At 40.6% G+C, this 13336-nt stretch overlaps 1 non-coding gene across 1 annotated transcript; it reads left to right on the top strand.

The window, feature by feature from the left end:
* Positions 1–10882: 10882 nt before the first annotated feature.
* Positions 10883–10990, top strand: LOC112718582 (small nucleolar RNA R71). The gene has a single exon (XR_003160916.1). It is a non-coding gene; the product is annotated as a small nucleolar RNA R71 (small nucleolar RNA).
* Positions 10991–13336: the final 2346 nt, after the last annotated feature.

The following is a 13336-nucleotide window of genomic DNA, read 5'->3' as shown; positions in this document are numbered from 1 at the left end:
GTGCAGGGATGACTTTTCCTTGACACCTCAGGATCTGTGGACCCCACAGGATCCCCACCCACCCCACCACTCTCTCTCTTCTTCACCCATTCACCAATCACCTCAACACCTCTTCCCCAAAAACCTTTCACCTATCAAATCCCATCTTTCTTTTCACCACTCACATCCATCCTTCATAATACCCCACCTACCTCACCATTCAAATTCAAACTACTTTTCCACCCAAACCCACCCTCACTTGACCGAACCCTACCCCTCCCCCACTCCTACATAAACCCTTCTTCACTCCTTCATTTTCACACAACCTAAACACCACCTCTCCCCCTTTTGGCCGAACACAAAGCCACTCCCTTCTTCCTCATTTCTTCTTCTTCTACTCTCTTCTTTCTTCTTTTGCTCGAGGACGAGCAAACCTTTTAAGTTTGGTGTGGTAAAAGCATTGCTTTTTGTTTTTCCATAACCATTTATGGCATCCAAGGCCGGAGAAACCTCTAGAAAGAGGAAAGGGAAGGCAAAAGCTTCTACCTCCGAGTCATGGGAGATGGAGAGATTCATCTCAAGGGTGCATCAAGACCACTTCTATGAAGTTGTGGCCTTGAAGAAGGTGATCCCCGAGGTCCCTTTTTCACTCAAAAAGAGTGAATATCCGGAGATCCGACATGAGATCCGAAGAAGAGGTTGGGAAGTTCTTACCAACCCCATTCAACAAGTCGGAATCTTGATGGTTCAAGAGTTCTATGCCAATGCATGGATCACCAAGAACCATGACCAAAGTATGAACCCGGATCCAAAGAATTGGCTTACTATGGTTCGGGGGAAATACTTGGTTTTTAGTCCGGAAAATGTAAGGTTGGCATTCAACTTGCCCATGATGCAAGGAGATGAACATCCTTACACTAGAAGGGTCAACTTTGATCAAAGGTTGGACCAAGTCCTCACAGTCATATGTGAAGAGGGCGCCCAATGGAAGAGAGATTCAAGAGGGAAGCCGGTTCAATTGAGAAGGCATGACCTCAAGCCCGTGGCTAGGGGATGGTTGGAGTTTATCCAACGCTCAATCATTCCTACTAGCAACCGGTCCGAAGTTACTATAGACCGGGCTATCATGATTCATAGCATCATGATTGGAGAAGAAATAGAAGTTCATGAGGTTATAGCTCAAGAACTTTATAAGGTGGCGGACAAGTCCTCTACCTTGGCAAAGTTAGCCTCATCTCATTTGTCACCTCTGTTATTCAGTTGGAGTTGACATAGAGGGAGACATCCCCATTGATGAGGACAAGCCCATCACTAAGAAGAGGATGGAGCACACAAGAGATCCCACTCATCATGAGATCCCTGAGATTCCTCAAGGGATGCACTTTCCTCCACAAAACTATTGGGAGCAACTAAACACCTCCCTAGGAGAATTGAGTTCCAACATGGGACAACTAAGGGTGGAGCACCAAGAACACTCCATCATCCTCCATGAAATAAGAGAAGATCAAAGAATCATGAGAGAGGAGCAACAAAGACAAGGAAGGGACATTGAGGAGCTCAAACACTCCATAGGATCTTCAAGAAGAAGAACAAGCCGCCATCACTAAGGTGGACCCGTTCTTTAATTTCCTTGTTCTTTATTTTCTGTTTTTCGAAAATTATTACTTATGTTTATCTATGTTTGTGTCTTGTGATCATTAGTGTCCTAGTGTCTATGCCTAAAAGTTATGAATGTCCTATGAATCCATCACCTCTCTTAAATAAAAAAAAAGAAAAAAATGTTCTTAATTGAAAAAGAAAAGGATTGCATGAATTTTGAATTTTATAACAGTTTAATTATTTTGATGTAGTGGCAATATTTTTGTTTTCTGAATGTATGCTTAAACAGTGCATATGTCTTTTGAATTTGTGGTTCATGAATGTTGGCTCTTGAAAGAATGATGAAAAAGGAGACATGTTACTGAGGATCTGAAAAATCATAAAAATGATTCTTGAAGCAAGAAAAAACAATGGAAAAAAAAAAGAAAATTTCGAAAAAAAGAAAGAAAAAGAAAACGAAAAAAAAAGAGAGAAGAAAAAAAGAAATAAAGTTGTGATCCAAGGCAAAAAGAGTGTGCTTAAGAACCCTGGACACCTCTAATTGTGGACTCTAGCAAAGCTAAGTCACAATCTGAAAAGGTTCACCCAATTATGTGTCTGTGGCATGTATGTATCTGGTGGTAATACTGGAAGACAGAGTGCTTTGGGCCACGGCCAAGACTCAATAAGTAGCTGTGTTCAAGAATCATCATACTTAACTAGGAGAATCAATGACACTATCTGGATTCTGAGTTCCTAAAGAAGCCAATCATTCTGAATTTCAAAGGATAGAGTGAGATGCCAAAACTGTTCAGAGGCAAAAAGCTAAAAGCCCCGCTCATCTAATTAATACTGATCTTCATAGATGTTTTTGGAATTCATTGCATATTCTCTTCTTTTTATCTTATTTGATTTTCAGTTGCTTGAGGACAAGCAACAATTTAAGTTTGGTGTTGTGATGAGCGGATAATTTGTACGCTTTTTGGCATTGTTTTTAGTATGTTTTTAGTATGATCTAGTTAGTTTTTAGTATATTTTTATTAGTTTTTAGTTAAAATTCACTTTTCTGGGCTTTACTATGAGTTTGTGTGTTTTTCTGTGATTTCAGGTATTTTCTGGCTGAAATTGAGGGACCTGAGCAAAAATCTGATTCAGAGACCAAAAAGGACTGCAGATGCTGTTGGATTCTGACCTCCCTGCACTCGAAGCGGATTTTCTGGAGCTACAGAAGCCCAAAATGGGAGTTAAACGCCCAAACTGGCATAAAAGCTGGCGTTTAACTCCAAGAAGAGTCTCTACACGAAAATGCTTCAATGCTCAGCCCAAGCACACACCAAGTGGGCCCGGAAGTGGATTTTTATGTCATTTACTCATCTCTGTACACCCTAGGCTACTAGTTCTCTATATGTAGGACCTTTTACTATTGTATCTGGGAATCTTTGGATCATTTGAGAGCTTTTGATCATGTTTTGATGATTGAACCCTCATTGGGAGGCTGGCCATTCGGCCATGCCTAGACCTTATCACTTATGTATTTTCAACGGTGGAGTTTCTACACACCATAGATTAAGGTGTGGAGCTCTGCTGTACCTCGAGTATTAATGCAATTACTATTGTTCTTCTATTCAATTCCGCTTGTTCTTGTTCTAAGATACCACTTGTTCTTCAACTTGATGAATGTGATGATCCGTGACACTCATCATCATTCTCACCTATGAACGTGTGACTGACAACCACCTCCGTTCTACCTTAGATTGGGTGGATATCTCTTGGATTCCTGATACACGATGCATGGTTGATCGCCTGACAACCGAGTGCTCGCCTGACAACCGAGCCAGCCATTCCGTGAGATCAGAGTCTTCGTGGTATAGGCTAGAACTGATGGCGGCATTCAAGAGAATCCGGAAGGTCTAACCTTGTCTGTGGTATTCTGAGTAGGATTCAATGATTGAATGACTGTGACGAGCTTCAAACTCCTGAGGGCGGGGCGTTAGTGACAGACGCAAAAGAATCACTGGATTCTATTCCGGCCTGATTGAGAACCGACAGATGGATAGCCGTGCCGTGACAGGGTGCGTTGAACATTTCCACTGAGAGGATGGGAGGTAGCCACTGACAACGGTGAAACCCTTGCATAAGCTTGCCATGGAAAGGAGTAAGAAGGATTGGATGAAGACAGTAGGAAAGCAGAGAGACGGAAGGGACAAGCATCTTCATACGCTTATCTGAAATTCCCACCAATGAATTACATAAGTATCTCTATCTTTATCTTTATGTTTTATTCGTATATCACCCATAACCATTTGAGTTTGCCTGACTAAGATTTACAAGGTGACCATAGCTTGCTTCATACCAACAATCTCTGTGGGATCGACCCTTACTCACGTAAGGTTTATTACTTGGACGACCCAGTACACTTGCTGGTTAGTTGTGCGAAGTTGTAGTGATCACAATTTCGTGCACCAGCCAGTTTACGTCGTCTATCTTCACGCAAAGTATGAACTATTATATATTGCTGGAAAGCCCTGGATGTCTACTTTCCAACCCAATTGAGAGTGTGCCAACTGGACTCCTGTAGCTCCAAAAAATCTGCTCCGAGTGAAGAGAGGTCAGAATCCAACAACATCAGTAGTCCTTTTTCAGCCTGAATCAGATTTTTGCTCAGTTCCCTCAATTTCAGCCAGAAAATACCTGAAATTACATAAAAACACACAAACTCCTAGTAAAGTCCAGAAATATGAATTTTGCCTAGAAATTAATAAAATTATACTAAAAACTAACTAAAACATACTAAAATCTACATGAAATTACCCCCAAAAAGCGTATAAAATATCCGCTCATCACTTACACTTAAAAATAAAAAAAAAAGAAAAATTAAAAGAAAGAAGAAAAAAATAATGTTATCTTTGGTAGTACAGCTCCTACTCTAACATGTGGTTGTTGGTGCATAAAATTGTGATCACTACTTTTCACAACTCAAATAATCCCCGGTGATGAAACCAAAAACTTGGTGTTCAATACCATGGCATAAACACAACTTCGCACAACTAACCAGCAAGTGTACTGGGTCGTCCAAGTAATAAACCTTACGCGAGTAAGGGTCGATCCCACAGAGATTGTTGGTATGAAGCAAGCTATGGTCACCTTGTAAATCTCAGTCAGGCAAACTCAAATGGGTATGATGATAAACGCATAAAACATAAAGATAAAGATAGAGATACTTATGTAATTCATTGGTAGGAACTTCAGATAAGCGTATGAAGATGCCTTCCCTTCCGTCTCTCTGCTTTCCTACTGTCTTCATCCAATCCTTCTTACTCCTTTCCATGGCAAGCTTAAGCAAGGGTTTCACCGTTGTCAGTGGCTACCTCCCATCCTCTCAGTGGAAATGTTCAACGCACCCTGTCACGGCACGGCTATCCATCTGTCGGTTCTCAATCAGGCCGGAATAGAATCCAGTGATTCTTTTGCGTCTGTCACTAACGCCCCGCCCTCAGGAGTTTGAAGCACGTCACAGTCATTCAATCATTGAATCCTACTCAGAATACCACAGACAAGGTTAGACCTTCTGGATTCTCTTGAATGCCGCCATCAGTTCTAGCTTATACCATGAAGACTCTGATCTCACGGAATGGCTGGCTCGTTTGTCAGGCGAGCACTCGGTTGTCAGGCGATCAACCATGCATCGTGTATCAAGAATCCAAGAGATATTCACCCAATCGAAGGTAGAACGGAGGTGGTTGTCAGTCACACGTTCATAGGTGAGAATGATGATGAGTGTCACGGGTCATCACATTCATCAAGTTGAAGAACAAGTGATATCTTAGAACAAGAACAAGCAGAATTGAATAGAAGAACAATAGTAATTGCATTAATACTCGAGGTACAGCAGAGCTCCACACGTTAATCTATGGTGTGTAGAAACTCCACCGTTGAAAATACATAAGTGATAGTGTGATCATTGGCTTCGGCCCCCAGAGAGGGAACCAGAAGAACCAAGATCTGATCTAAGAACTAGATGTCCGAAGATTCAAAGATACAATAGTAAAAGGTCCTACTTATAGAAAACTAGTAGCCTAGGGTGTACAGAGATGAGTAAAAGACATAAAAATCTACTTCCGGGCCCACTTGGTGTGTGCTTGGGCTGAGCAATGAAGCATTTTCGTGTAGAGACTCTTCTTGGAGTTAAACGCCAGCTTTTATGCCAGTTTGGGCGTTTAACTCCCACTTTTGTGCCAGTTCCGGTGTTTAACGCTGGAATTCCTAAGGGTGACTTTGTACGCCGGTTTGGGCCATCAAATCTTGGGCCAAGTATGGACTATCATATATTGCTGGAAAGCCCAGGATGTCTACTTTCCAAAGCCGTTGAGAGCGTGCCAATTGGGCTTCTGTAGCTCCAGAAACTCCGCTTTGAGTGCAGGGAGGTCAGAATCCAACAGCATCTGCAGTCCTTTTTGGTCTCTGAATCAGATTTTTGCTCAGGTCCCTCAATTTCAGCCAGAAAATACCTGAAATCACTGAAAAATACACAAACTCATAGTAAAGCCCAGAAAAGTGAATTTTAACTAAAAACTAATAAAAATATACTAAAAACTAACTAGATCATACCAAAAACATACTAAAAACAATGCCAAAAAGCGTACAAATTATCCGCTCATCACAACACCAAACTTAAATTGTTGCTTGTCCTCAAGCAACTGTAGATCAAATAAGATAAAAAGAAGAGAATATGCAATGAATTCCAAAAACATCTATGAAGATCAGTATTAATTAGATGAGCGGGGCTTTTAGCTTTTTGCCTCTGAATAGTTTTGGCATCTCACTCTATCCTTTGAAATTCAGAATGATTGGCTTCTTTAGGAACTTAGAATCCAGATAGTGTTATTGATTCTCCTAGTAAAGTATGATGATTCTTGAACATAGCTACTTATTGAGTCTTGGCTGTGGCCCAAAGCACTCTGTCTTCCAGTATTACCACCGGATACATACATGCCACAGACACATAATTGGGTGAACCTTTTCAGATTGTGACTCAGCTTTGCTAGAGTCCCCAATTAGAGGTGTCCAGGGTTCTTAAGCACACTCTTTTTGCCTTGGATCACAACTTTATTTCTTTCTTTTTCTCCTCCTTTTTTTCTTTTTTTTTCGAAATTTTCTCTTTTTTTTTCATTGCTTTTTCTTGCTTCAAGAATCATTTTAATGATTTTTCAGATCCTCAGTAACATGTCTCCTTTTTCATCATTCTTTCAAGAGCCAACATTCATGAACCACAAATTCAAAAGACATATGCACTGTTTAAGCATACATTCAGAAAACAAAAATATTGCCACCACATTAAAATAATTAAACTGTTATAAAATTCAAAATTCATGCAATTCTTTTTCTTTTTCAATTAAGCACGTTTTTTTTTTCAAGAAAGGTGATGGATTCATAGGACATTCATAACTTTAAGGCATAGACACTAAGACACTAATGATCACAAGACACAAACATAGATAAACATAAGCACAAAAATTCGAAAAACAGGAAAATAAAGAACAAGGAAATTAAGGAACGGGTCCACCTTAGTGATGGTGGCTCTTTCTTCCTCTTGAAGATCCTATGGAGTGCTTGAGCTCCTCAATGTCTCTTCCTTGCCTTTGTTGCTCCTCTTTCATGATTCTTTGATCTTCTCTAATTTCATGGAGGATGATGGAGTGTTCTTGGTGCTCCACCCTTAGTTGTCCCATGTTGGAACTCAATTCTCCTAGGGAGGTGTTTAGTTGCTCCCAATAGTTTTGTGGAGGAAAGTGCATCCCTTGAGGAATCTCAGGGATCTCATGATGAGTGGGGTCTCTTGTGTGCTCCATCCTCTTCTTAGTGATGGGCTTGTCCTCATCAATAGGAATATCTCCCTCTATGTCAACTCCAACTGAATAACAGAGGTGACAAATGAGATGAGGAAAAGCTAACCTTGCCAAGGTAGAGGACTTGTCCGCCACCTTATAGAGTTCTTGAGCTATAACCTCATGAACTTCTATTTCTGAGTTCTTGAGCTATAACCTCATGAACTTCTATTTCTTCTCCAATCATGATGCTATGAATCATGATAGCCCGGTCTATGGTAACTTCGGACCGGTTGCTAGTGGGAATGATTGAGCGTTGAATAAACTCCAACCATCCTCTAGCTACGGGCTTGAGGTCATGCCTTCTCAATTGAACCGGCTTCCCTCTTGAATCTCTCTTCCATTGGGCACCCTCTTCACATATGACTGTGAGGACTTGGTCCAACCTTTGATCAAAGTTGACCCTTCTAGTGTAAGGATGTTCATCTCCTTGCATCATGGGCAAATTGAATGCCAACCTTACACTTTCCGGACTAAAATCCAAGTATTTCCCCCAAACCATAGTAAGATAATTCTTTGGATCTGGGTTCATACTTTGATCATGGTTCTTGGTGATCCATGTATTGGCATAGAACTCTTGAACCATTAAGATTCCGACTTGTTGAATGGGGTTGGTAAGAACTTCCCAACCTCTTCTTCGGATCTCATGTCGGATCTCCGGATATTCACTCTTTTTGAGTGAAAAAGGGACCTCGGGGATCACCTTCTTCAAGGCCACAACTTCATAGAAGTGGTCTTGATGCACCCTTGAGATGAATCTTTCCATCTCCCATGACTCGGAGGTGGAAGCTTTTGCCTTCCCTTTCCTCTTTCTAGAGGTTTCTCCGGCCTTGGATGCCATAAATGGTTATGGAAAAATAAAAAGCAATGCTTTTACCACACCAAACTTAAAATTGTTGCTCGTCCTCGAGCAAAAGAAGAAAGAAGAGAGTAGAAGAAGAAGAAATGAAGGGAAAGGGAATGGCTTTGTGGTTCGGCCAAAAAGGGGAAGAAGTGGTGTTTAGGTTGTGTAAAAATGAAGGAGTGAAGATGGGTTTATATAGGAGAGGGGAAGGGTGATTTTCGGCCAAGTGAGGGTGGGTTTGGGTGGGGAAGTGGTTTGAATTTGAAGGGTGGGGTAGGTGGGGTTTTATGAAGGATGGATGTGAGTGGTGAAGAGAAAGATGGGATTTGATAGGTGAAGGGTGTTTGGGGAAGAGGTGTTGAGGTGATTGGTGAGTGGGGGAAGAAGAGAGAGAGTGGTGGGGTAGGTGGGGATCCTGTGGGGTCCACAGATCCTGAGGTGTCAAGGAAAAGTCATCCCTGCACCAAATGGCAGGCAAAATTGCGTTTTTAGCCATTTCTGGCGTTAAACGCCGGGCTGGTGCCCATTTCTGGCGTTTAACGCCAGCTTCTTGCCCTTTTCTGGCGTTTAACGCCAGTCTGGTGCCCCTTTCTGGCGTTAAACGCCCAGAATGGTGCCAGACTGGGCGTTAAACGCCCATCTGCTAGCCTGACTGGCGTTTAAACGCCAGCAGGTTCTTCTTCCAGGGTGTGCTGTTTTTCTTTCTGTTTTTCATTCTGTTTTTGCTTTTTTCATTGATTGTGACTTCTCATGATCATCAACCTACAAAAAACATAAAATAACAAAAGAAAATAGTTAATTATAAAATATTAGGTTGCCTCCCAACAAGCGCTTCTTTAATGTCATTAGCTTGACAGAGGACTCTCATGGAGCCTCAGAAATGCTCAGAGCTATGTTGGAACCTCCCAACACCAAACTTAGAGTTTGAATGTGGGGGTTCAACACCAAACTTAGAAGTTGGTTTTGGCCTCCCAACACCAAACTTAGAAGTTGGTTGTGGCCTCCCAACATCAAACTTAGAGTTTGACTGTGGGGGCTCTGTTTGGCTCTGTTTTGAGGGAAGCTCTTCATGCTTCCTCTCCATGATGATAGAGGGATATCCTTGAGCCTTAAACACCAAGGATTCTTCATTCACTTGAATGATCAACTCTCCTCTATCAACATCAATCACAGCCTTTGCTGTGGCTAGGAAGGGTCTGTCAAGGATGATGGATTCATCCATGCACTTCCCAGTCTCTAGGACTATGAAATCAGTAGGGATGTAATGGTCTTTAACTTTTACCAAAACATCCTCTACAAGTCCATAGGCTTGTTTTCTTGAGTTGTCTGCCATCTCTAGTGAGATTTTTGCAGCTTGCACCTCAAAGATCCCTAGCTTCTCCATTACAGAGAGAGGCATGAGGTTTATACTTGACCCTAAGTCACACAAGGCCTTCTTGAAGGTCATGGTGCCTATGGTACAAGGTATTGAAAACTTCCCAGGGTCCTGTCTCTTTTGAGGCAGTTTCTACCTAGACAAGTCATCCAGTTCTTTGGTGAGCAAAGGGGGTTCATCCTCCCAAGTCTCATTTCCAAATAACTTGTCATTCAGCTTCATGATTGCTCCAAGGTATTTAGCAACTTGCTCTTCAGTGACATACTCATCCTCTTCAGAGGAAGAATACTCATCAGAGCTCATGAATGGCAGAAGTAAGTTCAATGGAATTTCTATGGTCTCATTTTGAGCCTCAGATTCCCATGGTTCCTCATTGGGGAACTCATTGGAGGTCAGTGGACGTCCATTGAGGTCTTCCTCAGTGGCGTTCACTGCCTCTTCTTCCTCCCAAAATTCGGCCATGTTGATGGCTTTGCACTCTCCTTTTGGATTTTCTTCTGTATTGCTTGGGAGAGTACTAGGAGGGAGTTCAGTAATTTTCTTGCTCAGCTGACCCACTTGTGCCTCCAAGTTTCTAATGGAGGACCTTGTCTCAGTCATGAAACTTTGAGTGGTTTTGATTAGATCAGAGACCATGGTTGCTAAGTCAGAGTTATTTTGCTTAGAACTCTCTGTCTGTTGCTGAGAAGATGATGGAAAAGGCTTGCTATTGCTAAACCTGTTTCTTCCACCATTATTGTTGTTGAAACCTTGTTGAGGTCTCTGTTGATCCTTCCATGAAAAATTTGGATGATTTCTCCATGAAGGATTATAGGTGTTTCCATAGGGTTCTCCCATGTAATTCACCTTTTCCATTGAAGGGTTCTCAGGATCATAAGCTTCTTCCTCAGATGAAGCTTCCTTAGTACTGATTGGTGCATTTTGCATTCCAGACAGACTTTGAGAAATCATATTGACCTGTTGAGTCAATATTTTGTTCTGAGCCAATATGGCATTCAGGGTGTCAATCTCAAGAACTCCTTTCTTCTGACTAGTCCCATTGTTCACAGGATTCCTTTCAGAAGTGTACATGAATTGGTTATTTGCAACCATTTCAATCAGCTCTTGAGCTTCTGTAGGCGTCTTCTTCAGATGAAGAGAGCCTCCAGCAGAGCTATCCAAAGACATTTTGGATAGTTCAGAGAGACCATCATAGAAAATACCTATGATGCTCCATTCAGAAAGCATATCAGATGGACACTTTCTGATTAATTGTTTGTATCTTTCCCAAGCTTCATAGAGGAATTCTCCTTCCTTCTGTCTGAAGGTTTGGACTTCCACTCTAAGCTTACTCAATTTTTGAGGTGGAAAGAACTTTGCCAAGAAGGCATTGACTAGCTTTTCCCAAGAGTCCAGGCTTTCTTTAGGTTGAGAGTCCAACCATGTCCTAGCTCTGTCTCTTACAGCAAAAGGGAATAGCATAAGTCTATAGACCTCAGGGTCAACCCCATTAGTCTTGACAGTGTCACAGATTTGCAAGAACTCAGCTAAGAACTGATGAGGATCTTCCAATGGAAGTCCATGGAACTTGCAATTCTGTTGCATTAGAGAAACTAATTGAGGCTTAAGCTCAAAGTTGTTTGCTCCAATGGAAGGGATTGAGATGCTTCTCCCATAGAAGTCGGGATTAGGTGCAGTAAAGTCACCCAGCACCTTCCTTGCAATATTGGCATTGTTGTTGTTTTCGGCTGCCATGGGTTCTTCTTCTTTGAAGATTTCTATTAGGTCCTCTACAGAGAATTGTGCCTTAGCTTCTCTTAGCTTTCGCTTCAAGGTCCTTTCAAGTTCAGGGTCAGCCTCAACAAAAATGCTTTTGTCTTTGCTCCTGCTCATATGAAAGAGAAGAGAACAAGAAAATATGGAATCCTCTATGTCACAGTATAGAGATTCCTTGAGGTGTCAGAGGAAAAGAAAAATGGAAGGCAGAAGTAGAAAATTCGAACTTATCAAAGAAGATGAAGTTCGAATTTTGCATTAAGGAATAGTGTTAGTCCATAATTAGAAGGATGTGAGAAGAAGGGAAGTAATTTTCGAAAATTAAGTAAAAGATTTTGAAAACATTTTGAAAAACACTTAATTGATTTTCGAAAACCAAGAGTGGAAAAGAAATCAAGTGATTTTTAAAAAAGATTTTGAAATTAGAAATCAAAAAGATTTGATTGAAAACTATTTTGAAAAAGATGTGGTTAAGAAGATATGATTAGTTTTAAAAAAATGTGATTGAGAATATATGATTTGAAAAACATTTTAAGAAGATTTGATTTTGAAAATTAATAACTTGGCTGTCAAGAAAAGATATGATTCAAACATTAAACCTTCCTCAACAGAAAAGGCAACATACTTGAAATGTTGAATCAAATCATTAATTGATAGCAAGTATCTTTGAAAAAGGAAGGAAATTGAATTTGAAAAAGATTTGATTGAAAAAAAAAGATTTGATTTTGAAAAACTTTTGAAAATCTGAAAAAAAATTGATTTGAAAACAAAATCTTCCCTCTTGTGCCATCCTGGCGTTAAACGCCTAGAATGGTGCACATTCTGGCGTTTAACGCCCAAAACACTACCTTTTTGGGCGTTAAACGCCCAACCAGGTACCCTGGCTGGCGTTTAAACGCCAGTCTGTCCTTCTTCACTCGGCGTTTTGAACGCCCAGCTTTTTCTGTGTAATTCCTCCGTAGTATGTTCTGAATCTTCAATTCTCTGTATTATTGACTTGAAAAGATACAAATTAAAAATATTTTTGGATTTTTAATAATAAGAAATAATCAAAATGCAACTAAAATCAAATAACAATGCATGCAAGACACCAAACTTAGCAGTTTGTATACTACTGACACTAATGAGAATGCATATGAGACACATAAACACTCAAGTCAAGAGAATTTAAAGATCAGAGCAAGAAATCATCAAGAATTACTTGAAGATCCTTAAGATACATGAATGAATGTATGCAATTGACACCAAACTTAAAATGAAACACTAGACTCAAAAATAATTTTGGATTTTATGATTTTGTAAATTTTTTTGTGCTTTTTTTCGAAAATAAAGTGGAAAAAGGTATCAAAATTCTTAATGAGAATTCCAGGAATCATGCAATGTTAGTCTAAAGTTTCAGTCTAAAGGAATTAGACATGGTCAGCCAAGCTTCAGCAGAACATTGCATTCAAGAGCTAAATTGATGAAGATCAATCAGCTTTGGTGATGATAAGAACATCACCTTGAAACACTAGAATTCATTCTTAAGAACTCTGAAGAAAAAATACCTAATCTAAGCAACAAGATGAACCGTCAGTTGTCCATACTCGAACAATCCCCGGCAACGGCGCCAAAAACTTGGTGCTGTTGCCGGATTTTGGCACTGATGTTACCGGACCAAAAGCTTGCCGAATACTCGAACAATCCCCGGCAACGGCGCCAAAAACTTGGTGCACGAAATTGTGATCACTACTTTTCACAACTCAAATAATCCCCGGTGATGAAACCAAAAACTTGGTGTTCAATACCATGGCATAAACACAACTTCGCACAACTAACCAGCAAGTGTACTAGGTCGTCCAAGTAATAAACCTTACGCGAGTAAGGGTCGATCCCACAGAGATTGTTGGTATGAAGCAAGCTATGGTCACCTTGTAAATC

This window comes from Arachis hypogaea, chromosome 10 (genome assembly GCF_003086295.3).
Source record: "Arachis hypogaea cultivar Tifrunner chromosome 10, arahy.Tifrunner.gnm2.J5K5, whole genome shotgun sequence".
Lineage (NCBI taxonomy): Eukaryota > Viridiplantae > Streptophyta > Magnoliopsida > Fabales > Fabaceae > Arachis > Arachis hypogaea.
This window is presented reverse-complemented; position numbering and strand designations above follow the sequence as displayed.